The following is a 13,924-nucleotide window of genomic DNA, read 5'->3' as shown; positions in this document are numbered from 1 at the left end:
CAATTTGATAAAATTGAATGATTTGATTGGTTAATAAGTCATTAGTTCAAATGTCTTATACTCTGTAGTATATATAAGATATTAAAAGAGAAACCTTAAATAGAATAATGAGAAATCTAGACCCTACATTTAAATTTATTCTTTATTTTTCACCTTTGGATCAAAATGCTTACATCATCTTTGACTAAACATTTAGTCAAAGACATTTTTAGTCTTCCAACTTTCACCATTTATTTCAAACATTTAGACATTTTGACCTTTTGCAACTTTATTTTAATAACAAAGCAATCTGAGAAACGCTTTTTAAAACAATTTTTTTTCAACTCTGATCCATATTTTAATGAGGATTTTTATTTACAAGTTTATAAATTCTTGATTTTTTAATGTGATGATGATGATTGGTCTTCCATATTCTAATTAGGGTTTTTCTGTAAAAGATTATTAAAATACTAGATAAATTTAATATACAAAATAAATAAGGTAATCAAAGAAAATATTTTTATACATTACTGTACATTTTTTCTTCTCTTAGCTTTTATATCTTTTAGTTTTTATTTTTTGTCAGCTTTTTATATGTACAAATTTAATTATTTTATATGTTTCTCACGCGTTTCACTCGGGTTATAAGCTAGTATACATAAGATTTTAGATGATGAAAAAAAATAAATACTATGTCTAAAAAAAATACTAATAAGGAAAATCTTTTTATATAATATCATTTAAAGGCAACTTGAGGTTTACTAAAATCATGATAATCGATTGTTTTAATGATTTAATCAAATCTATATCACGACCCACAAAACTCTTATTAAATAACATTAACTAGGATCGAATTTTCAAAATAAGGTATTAAACTAGTTGAGCTAGAGCATTGACTATTTATATGGTTATTATTGATTAAGGTGGTCACTAAAGATGTAGTTTATATATAGCAGAGAGATTAAATAAGAAGGTGTCTAAATTAAGGAGAGAAGGTCTTATGAACCAATCAAAACGTAACATGTGGATTTAAAAAAAAACGGGGTGGTATTTTTGTAAATAAATCAAACTTTTGTCAGCATGGTTCTGGATCAGCCTGGGTCCGGGTCAGCTTGGGTTATGATCAGCTTGGTTTGTCAGCTTGGTTGGGTAAGCTTGGTCAGCTTGGTTGGTCAGTTTGGGTTCTGGGTCCACTTGGGTAGCTTGGGTTCTGATCAGCTTGGTTAGTCAGCTTGGTCAGCTTGGTTGTGTCAGATTGGTCAGCCTGAGTTATGGGTCAGCTTGGTCAGCCTGGAATCTGGGTCAGCTTGGGATCTACATTTGTGTAGATTATGTGTAGTTTTGTGTCAAGCTGACCCAACCCAAGCTAACTAAGCTGACCCAACCTGACCCAGACCCCAAGCTGACCCAACCCAACCCTAAGCTGATCCAAAACCCATTATCTACATTTGTGTAGATTGTTTTAAGCTGACCCAACCTAAGCTAACCAAACTGACCCAATCTGACCCAACCTGAACCAGACCCCAAGCTGACCTAACCCAACCCCAAGCTCACCCAAGCTGACCCAAAACTCATAATCTACATTTGTGTAGATTAATCTACATTTTTGTAGATTGTGTCAACATGACCCAACCCAAGCTAACTAAGCTGACCCAACCTGACCCAGACCCCAAGCTGACCCAACCCAACCCCAAACTGACCCAACCTGACCCAACCTGGCCCATCCCCAAGCTAACCAAACCTAGCCCAACCTGACCCATCAGACCCTGACCCCAATCTGACCAAACTGATCATGCTGACCAACCAAGCTAATCAAAACCTAAGCTGACCCAAACCTGACCCAAGTTGACCCAACCCAGAACCCAAGCTGACCCAAAACCCATAATCTACATTTGTGTAGATTATGTGTAAATTGTGTCAAGCTGACCCAACCTGAACAGACCCCAACCTGACACAACCTGACACAACCTGACCCAGACCCAAGCTGACTAAACTGATTATGTTGACCAACCAAGCTGACCCAGACCCAAGCTGACCAACCAAGCTGATCGAAACCCAAGCTGACCCAGACCCAAGCTGATTGGTTCATAGGACCTTCTCTCCTTAAGACACCTTCTTCCAGGATCTTTACCATATATATATATATATATATATTTGGTGATGGAGCATATTAAGTTAAGGAAATTATTGATAGAGAAAAACTATATATGAACTTAAATATATGCCTAATATTTTGGATGTTTGATACATGTCAAATGAGTTTTTTCTTCTCTCCAAATTTTTACCAATTCATCATGCAAGAGAATGACAATTTAAAGACATTAGACTTCGTCGTATGGTACATTATTGTTTTTTAGTGGTACAAGTGTACAACATGAATCGTATTTTATGACGTTGCATTCTATAATAATCTAAAGCATATTTGATGTTGTACGGTTAAAAATGAATTGATCTACACAACACCACTTAAAAATAATTTAAGATGGTATAAATGAGAAACTTTAACTAAATGTGTTTAAGAAATTATAAAAATATGATATGGTTGAAATGATAATTTGCATTATAAACTTAAATAAATGAAAAAAAGGTATAAAATAGAGGATATCTATACGATGCGACGAATATAGCTACATCGGCGGCAGTTTGCTGATGACGATGAGTATTCATCAACATCACATTAAAAAGATCTTGCGCTTTCTAATGGGATGATCACCCATTGACGAATATTCTATTTTGTGTTCGAGTCCTATTTGAGCTAGATTTATTTTATAAAATTTAAAAGTTTATAAATTAATAAGTATTAAATTATAGCAAAAAAATTTATTTGTCAATAAACTGATTTGAATATACCAAAATACTCATAAAAAAGTACAATTATAATTGTTGTTTTAGTAATTTTTAATTAGAAAAGTAATAACGTTTTATATTAAATGGTTTTAACTAAAATATTGCAAAAAAAACATGTTCTGGGCCATTTTCTTCATGAAACTCTGAATCAGAGCTATCAGCCTATCGCCATAAAAGCAGAGTGTGAGAAAAGTAAATTGTCCGATTGCTCGTGACTGGCTAGTGGCTACCATGGACCTCCCACCACCAACCTCACCACGAGATAGATACAATAATGGTGCGGGCTCATGGTTGAAGGAGAATGAAGCCAACCGAACCACAACAGGCACTCTTATAAGTGATCACAGATAACAGGTAAGTCTAAAATGCCATGGCTTATAATGGGTCTCTTGATCTGTTTCCTAACTAAATTGAACTATTAAGCTCTACTTCAACAAGAAAATTCAAATCTCCATCTTCCTTTGGACATGTCAAAATTGATTAAACCAACACACATCACACTAAGAGTGGCCAAAAGTACCAAATGTGGGAATACAGATAACTCTATGCTATACAAGAAGACATTTGATATTGCCAATTCCCAAAATAGACCAATTGCATATCTTTGAGAGAAAGTTGAGTCGCCTCCAAACCGATATGACATGAAGTTCTGCATAAAACATGCATTACTGAACTGGAAAGACCGACATAAAAAAATTTATACACAACATGTTAGCAAGTAGAAGAACTCTTATCTAGACCATATGCAATTAAAAGCATAGTAAAAGCCTTGCACAGTATATTAATAGTAGCTATTAAGTTACCACTTCTTAATTTACATAACATGTCTAAAGACAAAAGTAGAAGCCACCATGGCCAAGAAAGACAGACCAACTGAGATGTTGGTTACAAAAACCTGTTTTTGGTGGACTTCATTGCTCAAGCTTCTTGATGTAATTCTTTGGGACATGACCACTCCTTTCAATTCTAATACTATTTTTACTGCCCGATGATATTGCCTCAGCAGAAACAACTAGTATACCATTGGCGTCTAAGTTAAAGCACACGTTTATCTTTTGTTGATGTGCAGGGGAAGGTGGAATGCCACGAAGAATGAATTTGTCAAGGAAGATGTTTTCGTTAATTTTTCTGCCCTCGCCTTCATTTACACTGATAAGTCCGGATGTTTGGTTGTCGCATTTTGTAGCATAAACGTGCTCCTTGATGGTGGGTATAGCTGTGTTCCTTGGGATCATGACACTCATATTATCTTCATTGACCAAGATGCCAAGAGAGAGAGGGGTCACATCTAACAATATCAAATCTTGTACCTTTACATTCCCATTACCAGTCAAGTTAGCAGCCAACACTGCTGCACCATAAGCTACAGCTTCATCTGCGTTAATGCTCCTACAAAGTGGTTTCCCATCAAAGAACTCAGTCAACATTTTTTGTACCTTCGGAATTCGTGTTGATCTACCAACAATAACTATATCATCAACGTCTTTCTTTTGCACCTTCCCATCTCTCAAACAGTTCTCCACATGCTTGATGCACATTCTGAAGAAACCAGAATTCAGCTCCTCGAATTTTGCCCAGCTGAATTTTGTCGAAAAATCAATTCCCTCATACAAGGAATCGACTTCAATTGGTGTTTGTGAAGTTGATGACAAATCCCTCTTTGCTTTCTCGCAAGCTATTTTCAACCTCATCATTGCTCTAGGATTCACACTTAAATCCTTCCTTTCTTTCCTCTTAAATTCTTGCACACAATGATTCACCATTGACTTGTCAAAATCTTCTCCCCCGAAGATGAGTGTCACCGCCCACTGCTTTAACTGTAATGACACCGGCCCGGCTTATATTCAGAAGAGACACGTCAAACCTACCTCCACCCATATCAAAGATCAAGACAGTTTTCCCTTTTGGGCAATCTATGTCAGCACTCTTATCTAGACCATACGCAACTGCGGCTGATGTTGGCTCATTAATTAAACGCAAGACATTAAGCCCAGCTAGTGTACCAGCATCTTTGGTTGCCTGTCGTTGCTTGTCACTAAAATATGCAGGAACAGTTATCACCGCATCTGTAACTTTTGTTCCAAGATATGCCTGATCAGCAGCTTCTTTTAAATCTTTTAGAATCATAGAAGATATTTCTTCTGGAGAAAATTTTTTTTCTACCGAATCGTGTTCATCATTGGCTTCTGTTTATTCCCTTCAGTTACCTTAAAAGGCCATGACTCAATGTCCTTCTTCACCGTATTATCATTGAATCTACTCCCCATTAAGCGCTTCACATCTGAATAAAGTAATATCATCCACAGTAGGAGATTCATTAATGCCAAAGACACATGTTAAAAAGGAGTTCAATAAACTCTAACTTTGAAAAACAAACAAGAAAACGATTAATCGAAAATTTATCTATAAGATAGCAGTCTACTACTTTTCATTTTGTTCCTTGTGTGTGACAGCTTACTCTTTTATTATATTCTATAACCATCATAATCTTAGAACTGGTTCATTTTTAACCATCATGTAATCCAAAATCGAGACAAGGATGGAATAACCTTCTTGGTCACATGACATATGAGAGTGATTCTAGTGGTTTACATATACCACCACCACACCATAACATCAGCAACAGGAGACACCACAAACTACCCAGCTAACCCACAAAACACAGGACCAACAATACCACACAATCACACATACCACAATGTACCCAATAACAAAAGAATGAATAAAATGATATCATTAACCACCTCGCCCGCTAAGGTTGTATAATTCCTAAGTTTAACGAAAAATGATGATGAACTCCTGACTCTCCCCCTTGCCGAGTTAAGTCTGAGTCACAAGTTTTCCAACATCGATACAGACAAAATGATGATGAAATGTGAATCTATTCGCTAATATTATGTTTAAGTTGGAGCTTTGAACTATTCCGTTAGTCTTTCTAAACATTATGTTTAAACTTGAATTTTCTAATACTTTTTTAAAGTTTTATCACATATAATTTCAAAAATCAAGATGTCTATATTGAAAATCCCAATCCGGATATTCCGATTCAAGTCTGAGTCTCCAAAAACTCCTAGCTCCCCTGTGTTCAAGTTGAGTCTGAGCCACAAGTTCTGTGGTCGTTGTGAACCATGTCACTATCATCGCCAAGCCACTAAGTTTACAACCACTCTTAAAGCTAACGTGAGTGAAGCGACACATTTTTTCCAAGTACCATTCAGCTTAATTACTAAGGTTTGGGATCGAAATTCACACATCACCATATCTTGACAAACTGAAACATATATTAATTATCCTTAGTCTTTTCTTTTCTAATTTCGTATTCGGGTTATATGATAATTAAAAGAAAAAGGTTTAATCATCGGTAATTATGATGTCCACTTTGTGGTGAACCTCAATGGAAAATAATCTTTGTTACTTACCCAAAGCAGTGTTTTTAGGGTTCCTAGTGATTTGATTTTTGGCAGCCTCCCCAACTAAGAGATGGGCCCCATTCCAAGCAACGCATGACGGTGTAATCCAGTTGCCTTGCTGATTCGGAATGATCTCCACATGGTTGTGTTGATCCAGCCACGCTGCGACGCACGAGTATGTTGTTCCAAGATCAATGCCAATTGCTGTTTCTTGAACCCTTTTTGACATCTTTATTGATGATTAAACCCTACGTACTTACTGTTAATAAACCAAGACGATAATTGTTAATTAGGTTTTGAATTAATGTAAGCTGTTGGATCAGTGGTAAACACTCGACAGAGGTCATGGGTTCGATCCTTATCTCATGCAAAACCTCCCTATACACCGTCGAGGTATTGGGGCTCAAAACCCGCAGAAGACGACACTGAGCAGTTACTTACCTTAGGTTTTGAATTAATGTGATAAAGAATATTTGAAAACGTATGAAAACATATGTAATGATTTATCTCTTAAGCTATATGCTGAACCTTCAGCACCGCCCTTTTAGTTACTTTAGATAATGTAAAATGTATCTAATTAATTTATAAGGCCTGTCCTTGTAAAGATGATCGTTCTCCAGCTTCTTTACTGCCACATCACATCACATAATCCAAGACTCTCTTCAAGATACTCAATGTTTATAAGGACAACTTCTTCAGAACTTATTCGTCACATCATCAAAAAATTTTTATTATATTCTATTACTTAAAAAAATAATAATAAGCAATTTATAATTGATAAATAAAATCACATGTAAATTAATAAAATTTTAAACATACAAAAGTTAAAAGACTAAATTAATTTTTAAGGGGTTATATTTAAAATTTTTGAAACTATCAAAATTATTCATCAATGTAGTAATAGTTAAGGGTTAAATTTGAAAATTAGTTTTATATATAATAAATATATATATATCATGACACAGCCCCCTTTCTCTTTCGTCTTCACTAAATCGGCCGGCCAAAACACAAAATTGATCCTCCACCTGCAAATCAACACACACTCACACAATACAGAAACATATACAAAAAACTAATTTTGAACGTTGGGGATAAAAAAAAAAAACATAAACCTCAAACGGACCCACATTGGAGCGTTTTCGAACTTCTTGGCGGAGAACAAAGGGGAGGACGCAGACACAAGGACGATCAAGGCCACTAGGGCGTCTGCGTCTTCCGACCTAGGGACGCTCACGTGGAAGTATTATAAGCACCGGCCTAAAGGCTAGAAATCCTCATCGAGCCTAGTGTTTGTCATGCATACATCTTTTTACTAAGAGTAAATTGCAAAAAAAAAAAAAAAGTATTCAAGTTTGTTAGTTTTTAATTTAAAGATATTAATTTTTTTTTAATTATTAAAAGTTATCCGAAATTTTAGATATATGAATTTTTGGATAAAATCGGATCAGATTACGAGTTCGGATATAGATAGTTTTGAACACCCTATTGGTTCCACCATATACGAAAATTTAATAAAAATCGCAGTTAAATTATATCAAATTTTTTTTAATTTAATTTTATGTTTTGAAAAGTTTGATACCTTTTATTGATTAAGAAAAAAAAGTTGAATACCTTAACATTAAAAATTAAAAACTTGGATTCCTTTTAATGTTCTAAAAAAATTGAATACCTTAAATTTAAAAACTAATAAATTTGGATATTTTTTTTGCAATTTACCCTTTCCCATCATATTTTCTCAATTTTTCTTTCATTTTTCAACTCATGCCACTTTGTTTAATTTTATTATATTATTTAAATATTTGTTTAAACTTAAGTGAGTTGTTTGTAATAAAAGTAAATTAATTAATAAATCAATAAAACAAAGATGATTATCAAAACAATACTTCAATCACAATGAAATAACAATATGAACAAACTACAAAGTCACATTAAAATAATACAATATTGCTATATCATGCATGAAGAACAAACAATAAACTTGTTGATGCTTTTCAAATATTACAAATTATGATAAACATTTCCACACTTGTGAAGTGAACAAATATAAGTATTGATATCGGGTTGGGTTGTATCGGAGTAGACAATACCCCAGTCCATGCCCCGAAAGAGTTTGTATGTCGGGTATTCTCATTAGATATCGAGTTGCCTCATCGAGTCGTGTTTCTTGTTGCCATCCCAAGGTTTATGGTACATATATTGTCTAGCCAATTAATAAATTCTATTTTATTTTCTTTTATTTTATATATTTTTACATGAAAATTTTATTTTTCGGTTTTAACCCTTTACATTTTAAAATTAAAGTTTTTGTTATTTAACTCCTGGGTACCAACATCTTTCTTTATTCCTTTATTTTCAACATTTACATTTTCAAACCAAAATTATTGTACAAATTTGGCACTATACGTTTTAAACACTGTTATTTTTAGAGAAAATAACTTATATACCCAAAAATCATGTTATATATACCAAAATACCCACTTTTTTTTTAGTTTTCATTAAATAGCCATAAAATCGCAAATCTGAATGGAGAATCGCAAGTTGGGATGGAGATTAGCAAACAGTCAAAATCGCAAATGAGATTTGCGATTTAGGACAAAATCGCAAATCTCATTTGCGATTTGCGATTTAGGCTTAAAATCGAAAATCTCTTTTGCGATCTTGGATCCATATGTATTCGACCCGACCCTATACTTATAAACCCTAAAATCGAATAGTCATTACAAGAATCGCAAACCACCCCCAAAATCGCTGCCACCACCCTCAACCACCCCCGTTGGCCTTCACCATCAACCACCACCAGAATCGATCATTCCATCACCACGTCGGCCATCACCACTAGCCATTCTTCACCATTCCAATTCATTACATCCCCAAAATCGATTTCATTCCAATCGATTTCATCTAGAATCGAACTGCCCAATTAATCAAGAACAAAACAATGGAAGAAAGTCAAGCAAGTCAAGAAAGGCCCGGACCTAAGGTTGATATTCTGCCATTTTTCTTATTTTGATTTTGGATTTTTGTGAAGTTTAATGATTGTTAAACATTTATATATATTCTGCCATTTTTCTATATGTAAACTTTTATATATATATTTTAAGATAATGACTAGTTTTATATAAATTTCATAACTTTAATATAAATTTCACAACATTTATATATATTATCCTGGAGCAAAAATCTCACAACTTTTATATTAATTTCACATCTTTTATATTGATGTATGTAAGGTTTCTATCTATTTGAATCTTAATTAGTGATGCTACTTGGTTTTTTCTTATTGTTTTTAAGGAATATATCCAGTGTTCGTTGACTTTGAGGGGTAGAATGAGCATAGCTAATGGTATCGCAAAAACTCTTACACCGAGCCAGAAAGAATTGTTTACTACTACTTGTTTTGGCTCATGGCTGCAAGTACAACAAGGCAGCGGAGACCCGTTGTTGACTCATCTATTTTTGCAGCATGTGACTCATGAGGTACCAGTGTCATTTGAACGTGGTGACCAGGAATTGTGGTTCTATTTTTCACCATTTCATTATGCCCGATTTAGTCGCGAGGAGTTTTGCTTAGTGACTGGTCTACGTTTCGGGCGGCATGACTCATTCGGTCCATACATTGAGCATATCCGCACCCCATTATGGGTGTTTCGTGTTTTTCCCGACTACAAGGGTGGTGATACTCTTAAATTGATAGATTTCAAGCAAGTGTTTGAGAGTGGTCATTCTAAGGGGTTGGATGATCATGATTTCGTTCGAGTATGTCTTATATTACTTGTTGAGGCTGGATTTAGTGGAAGACAACCATTGCAACATGTTAGTAAGGATTTGTTATTATTGGCTGAAGATTTGGAAGCATGGAACGTGTTTCCTTGGGGATTATATCTTTGGCAAAAAGTGTATGAACAACTTAGCACTATGGCCAAACGTGGTGAAAAAGTGGGACATGGTCGTAAATATACTTTAATTGGCTTTATTTGGGCATTTAAGGTATGAAATATAGTGTTCAACACAACTTATTTTATATTTAAATATGTATATCTTATTTATTTAGTTAGTTAATTTAATGTGTGTGAATTAAATTGTAGATATGGATTTATGAAGCCTTTCCCCATATGCGTTATTATGCAAGGAAGATGAAAAATGTGATTCCAAGAGCCATTTGTTGGGATAGAATTACGTTATTAAAATGGCCTAAGTTGTTGGAGATTATGCCGATTAACGATATAAGTGCCACAAATATTTATTTTAATTAGTTTGTATATTTATTCTTAATGTTTAAGCACGACTATATTTTATATGTTGATAGGTTATTGATGAGCCGCTACTCACACTAATACCTACAGAGGATGAGGCTAAGACTGATTGGTGGCAAGCTAGCAAGCGGTTTTTTGATGGGGTAGATGACATGGATCCCCCGATATTTCAGGTTCAAGCTAGGGATCGACTCAATTCACCGCCACCACGATCACCACCTCCTCAAGATAATCGTCAACCCAATTCTCCACCATCATCAACTCTTCACCATGATCGACCCAATTTTCCACCATTGTCATCCCCCATGAGAGCGACAAAGATGCCACACATGCATTCTCCTCCTCAACCTCCACTGGGCAACAATGTAACATCGACTGATCCTGAGATATGTGCTTTGCGGGATGAGTTACGTTCTTTATTTGAGATAGTGTTACCATTACAGAAGGAGGTGATTGCTTTACGACCATTACGTGAAGAGGTGCGTTCTTTGCGGGAGAAGGTTTGTGCTTTGGAAGTGGATCTCACTACTCTACAGTCGCTAGACGACGCGGTATAGTTTATTTCAAAATCTAGTTATGTATTTATAATTCTGTATACGTTTATTTTGATATTGGTTTATGTACTCGACTTTATATTGCATGAAATGGATGATATAGATGACATTTGCTATTCTGAGCCAGACCATCCGTCTGCATTCGTTGTTCGTTCTGTGCGACGGGGTATACGCCCCAAACGTGTTGGACAACAATTAAGGTCTCCATACACAACAAGACATTTCAGACGACGTCACAAGAAAAAGGAAGCTCCTAATGTTGAGGACCATGTTAAATGTGGTGAGCCAAAACCGATTCCTGCTTCTGAGGCACCCCCCGTTCGACAGACACCTCTCGTTCCATATGTACGTGTTAATGAACCAGAAGTTATATGCCGATTTCCTAGAGAGTATAGAGATGCTAGTTACATACAAAATATTGATTGGACCACATACCAATTACCCAAAAGTACCATCAGTCTGGATGATCGGTTCAAGTTAGTAGAGACAATTGAGGATAGCACTCTTTGGGCAAGAACTCCAGTCGAATTTTATCTACATGAGCGGGGCCAGGGATGCTACGTTGACTTTTCTCTACACCGTCTACGTCATGTTCGTCTTGATTGTAAATGGTGGGGTATTTTATTTGGGGTAGAAGAATCCGGTTATCTTGATACAAGTGTAAGTATTATATTATATATGTTATATGTCTTTATTATCTTAATAAAATGTACTAATCAATATGCTTTTTTTTTTTTTATCATATTTCAAATAGCATATCGATGTGTGGAGAACTCGACTTTTGATTCAGAGGTCCAAATTAGTGCTTAGAACAAGGACAATGGATGATGGTGAAGAACGGGAAAAGCTTGAATCAAAATTACGATGGACTATCATGCCTCCATCCTTTATGGATTGTGAGTAATATGTTGGGACACCAGAGTCATATAGAGTCGCTGATGGCAATTGTTCACTTCATGCTGGATGGTGGATGGTTGATAAGGTTAGCTTACAATCTTTTCAACACATATGTATCAAATAAGTTAGTATTTATTTAAAGGCCTGTTTGTAGGTGTTTATCCCCATGTGTGCAAAACGTCATTGGTTTCTTATTGAGCTACAACTTCCGTCATTTAAGGTGATAGTCTATAATAGCTATAATAGTTACTTCGGGGATAAGGAATTGGACGGACTAATAGTGCCTAAATTGAGTAAACATTTACCAAAGTACTTGAATACCATATGTTATTGGGAGAATTCAGGAAATAAAAAGCCAAAAAAGATACAGATTACTGTCGATAAAGACAAGAGTGTGCCTCAACAAGCTTCAGATAGAGGGGATTGTGGTGTATTTGTTTGCATGTTTTTGGAACAGATATGTATCAGACGCGAGAAACCTAAACTCAAATGTGGTATGACCAGTGCCATAGCAGGGTTGTCTTACCGTCATTACATGGCAGCTAACATATATATCCAACGTCTTCTACCAAGGGGTTATAAAGATGCAGAATGATCAGCAGGTATTAACAGATATCTATATCCTCTTGTTAGTTGCACAATAGGGCGAGAATATTTGAGCAGTAAACATAGTTCATGTGTCTGATTGCTTTTATAAATTAGCAGAATATGATAGTGCTCTTAAATAGAAGTCTCCTTGTTGTTTGAAGAATATGATGGTTGGTCTTTGTACTGTGAAGGAGATGCAGAAATGTGATAAATGTGCCCGTTAGTTCTGATGCAGAAATTGTTCGTGTTTTTAATGTTAAATTTTTTAGCAATTTGTGCTCTCTACTTTTGTATGCACCTATTTAATATATTAGTATATCCACTGTAAGGAATATTGTAAGTAATATTGATTAGGTATGCACCTATAGAGCAGTTTTTCAGCAGTTTTTTTGTTGTATTTTCAGCAGTATTAAGCTGTTTTGAGTTGCTTTTCAGCACTTTTCTTTTCCTGTTTTTCAGAACTTTATTTGCTGCTTTTCAGCACCTTTTTATTGCTATTTTCAGCAGTTCTATCTGCTGTTTTTCAGCAGAATATTTTGCTGTTTTTCAGCATATTTTTGCTGTTTTTCAGCAGATTTTTGGCTGCCTTTTGATTTGTTGGTGTGTAAATATATAGTTAGGCAGAAAAGAACCGTGATCAGAACTAATGTTTATCGACTCATTTGCATATATTTGTTGGATATAATGGCTTCCAGCAGATTTTGTGGAGTTTACTGGAATAAATGGTAAGAAAGCTATAATTTTGAAGAATCTTGAAGGTGAGGAGTGGAAAATGAGTGTGCAGTCGAAAACAAGCAAGCAGGAGTTGTATTACGCGTTAGCCCAATGATTCAACACATGGTTATTCCTAGAGCCTGAACTTATCCGAGCCGACCAAAACTGACCATTTGTATTACGAATCCTTTCACTTTTCTCCACTCGTTAATCTGTAAGACTGTATTATATTTATTGCAGCTTTTGCTGTTTCAACCTTGTCTGCCACTGTATATCTTATGAATATAAGTCTTGAATACTAGTGTCCTATAACCCAGATATGATAATTCAGAAGTCATTCCATCAACTCTTGTGCAATCTCAGGAGGGTGACAATTAATAAACGCCTTAACAAACCTTTTATCCGTCATCCTCAAAGCAGTTAACACTTTGGGCCCATCAATTCTTGGAGCCAAACCCATTTCATCTATCTTCCATGCAACAGTCATTCGCGGTTTCATCACCTTTTCAAGATTAATGTAAAGCAAAAATGGGTGACCAAGTACAACACTTGCAGGTAGCTTCTTTGTCAACTGATATATAGTTAGGCAGAAATATATAGTTAACGATAACAACATGAAATCAAATAGAATCTAATAAGTTCGATAACAACCTAACTTTAATAATTGATACAAACTTTGCAT

General features: G+C 35.2%; 1 pseudogene; it reads right to left on the bottom strand.

Annotated features, from left to right (window-relative positions):
- Positions 1–3,737: 3,737 nt before the first annotated feature.
- Positions 3,738–6,465, bottom strand: LOC122604137 (annotated as a pseudogene).
- Positions 6,466–13,924: the final 7,459 nt, after the last annotated feature.

This window comes from Erigeron canadensis, chromosome 6, assembly GCF_010389155.1.
Source record: "Erigeron canadensis isolate Cc75 chromosome 6, C_canadensis_v1, whole genome shotgun sequence".
In the NCBI taxonomy this organism is placed as follows: Eukaryota; Viridiplantae; Streptophyta; class Magnoliopsida; order Asterales; family Asteraceae; genus Erigeron; species Erigeron canadensis.
This window is presented reverse-complemented; position numbering and strand designations above follow the sequence as displayed.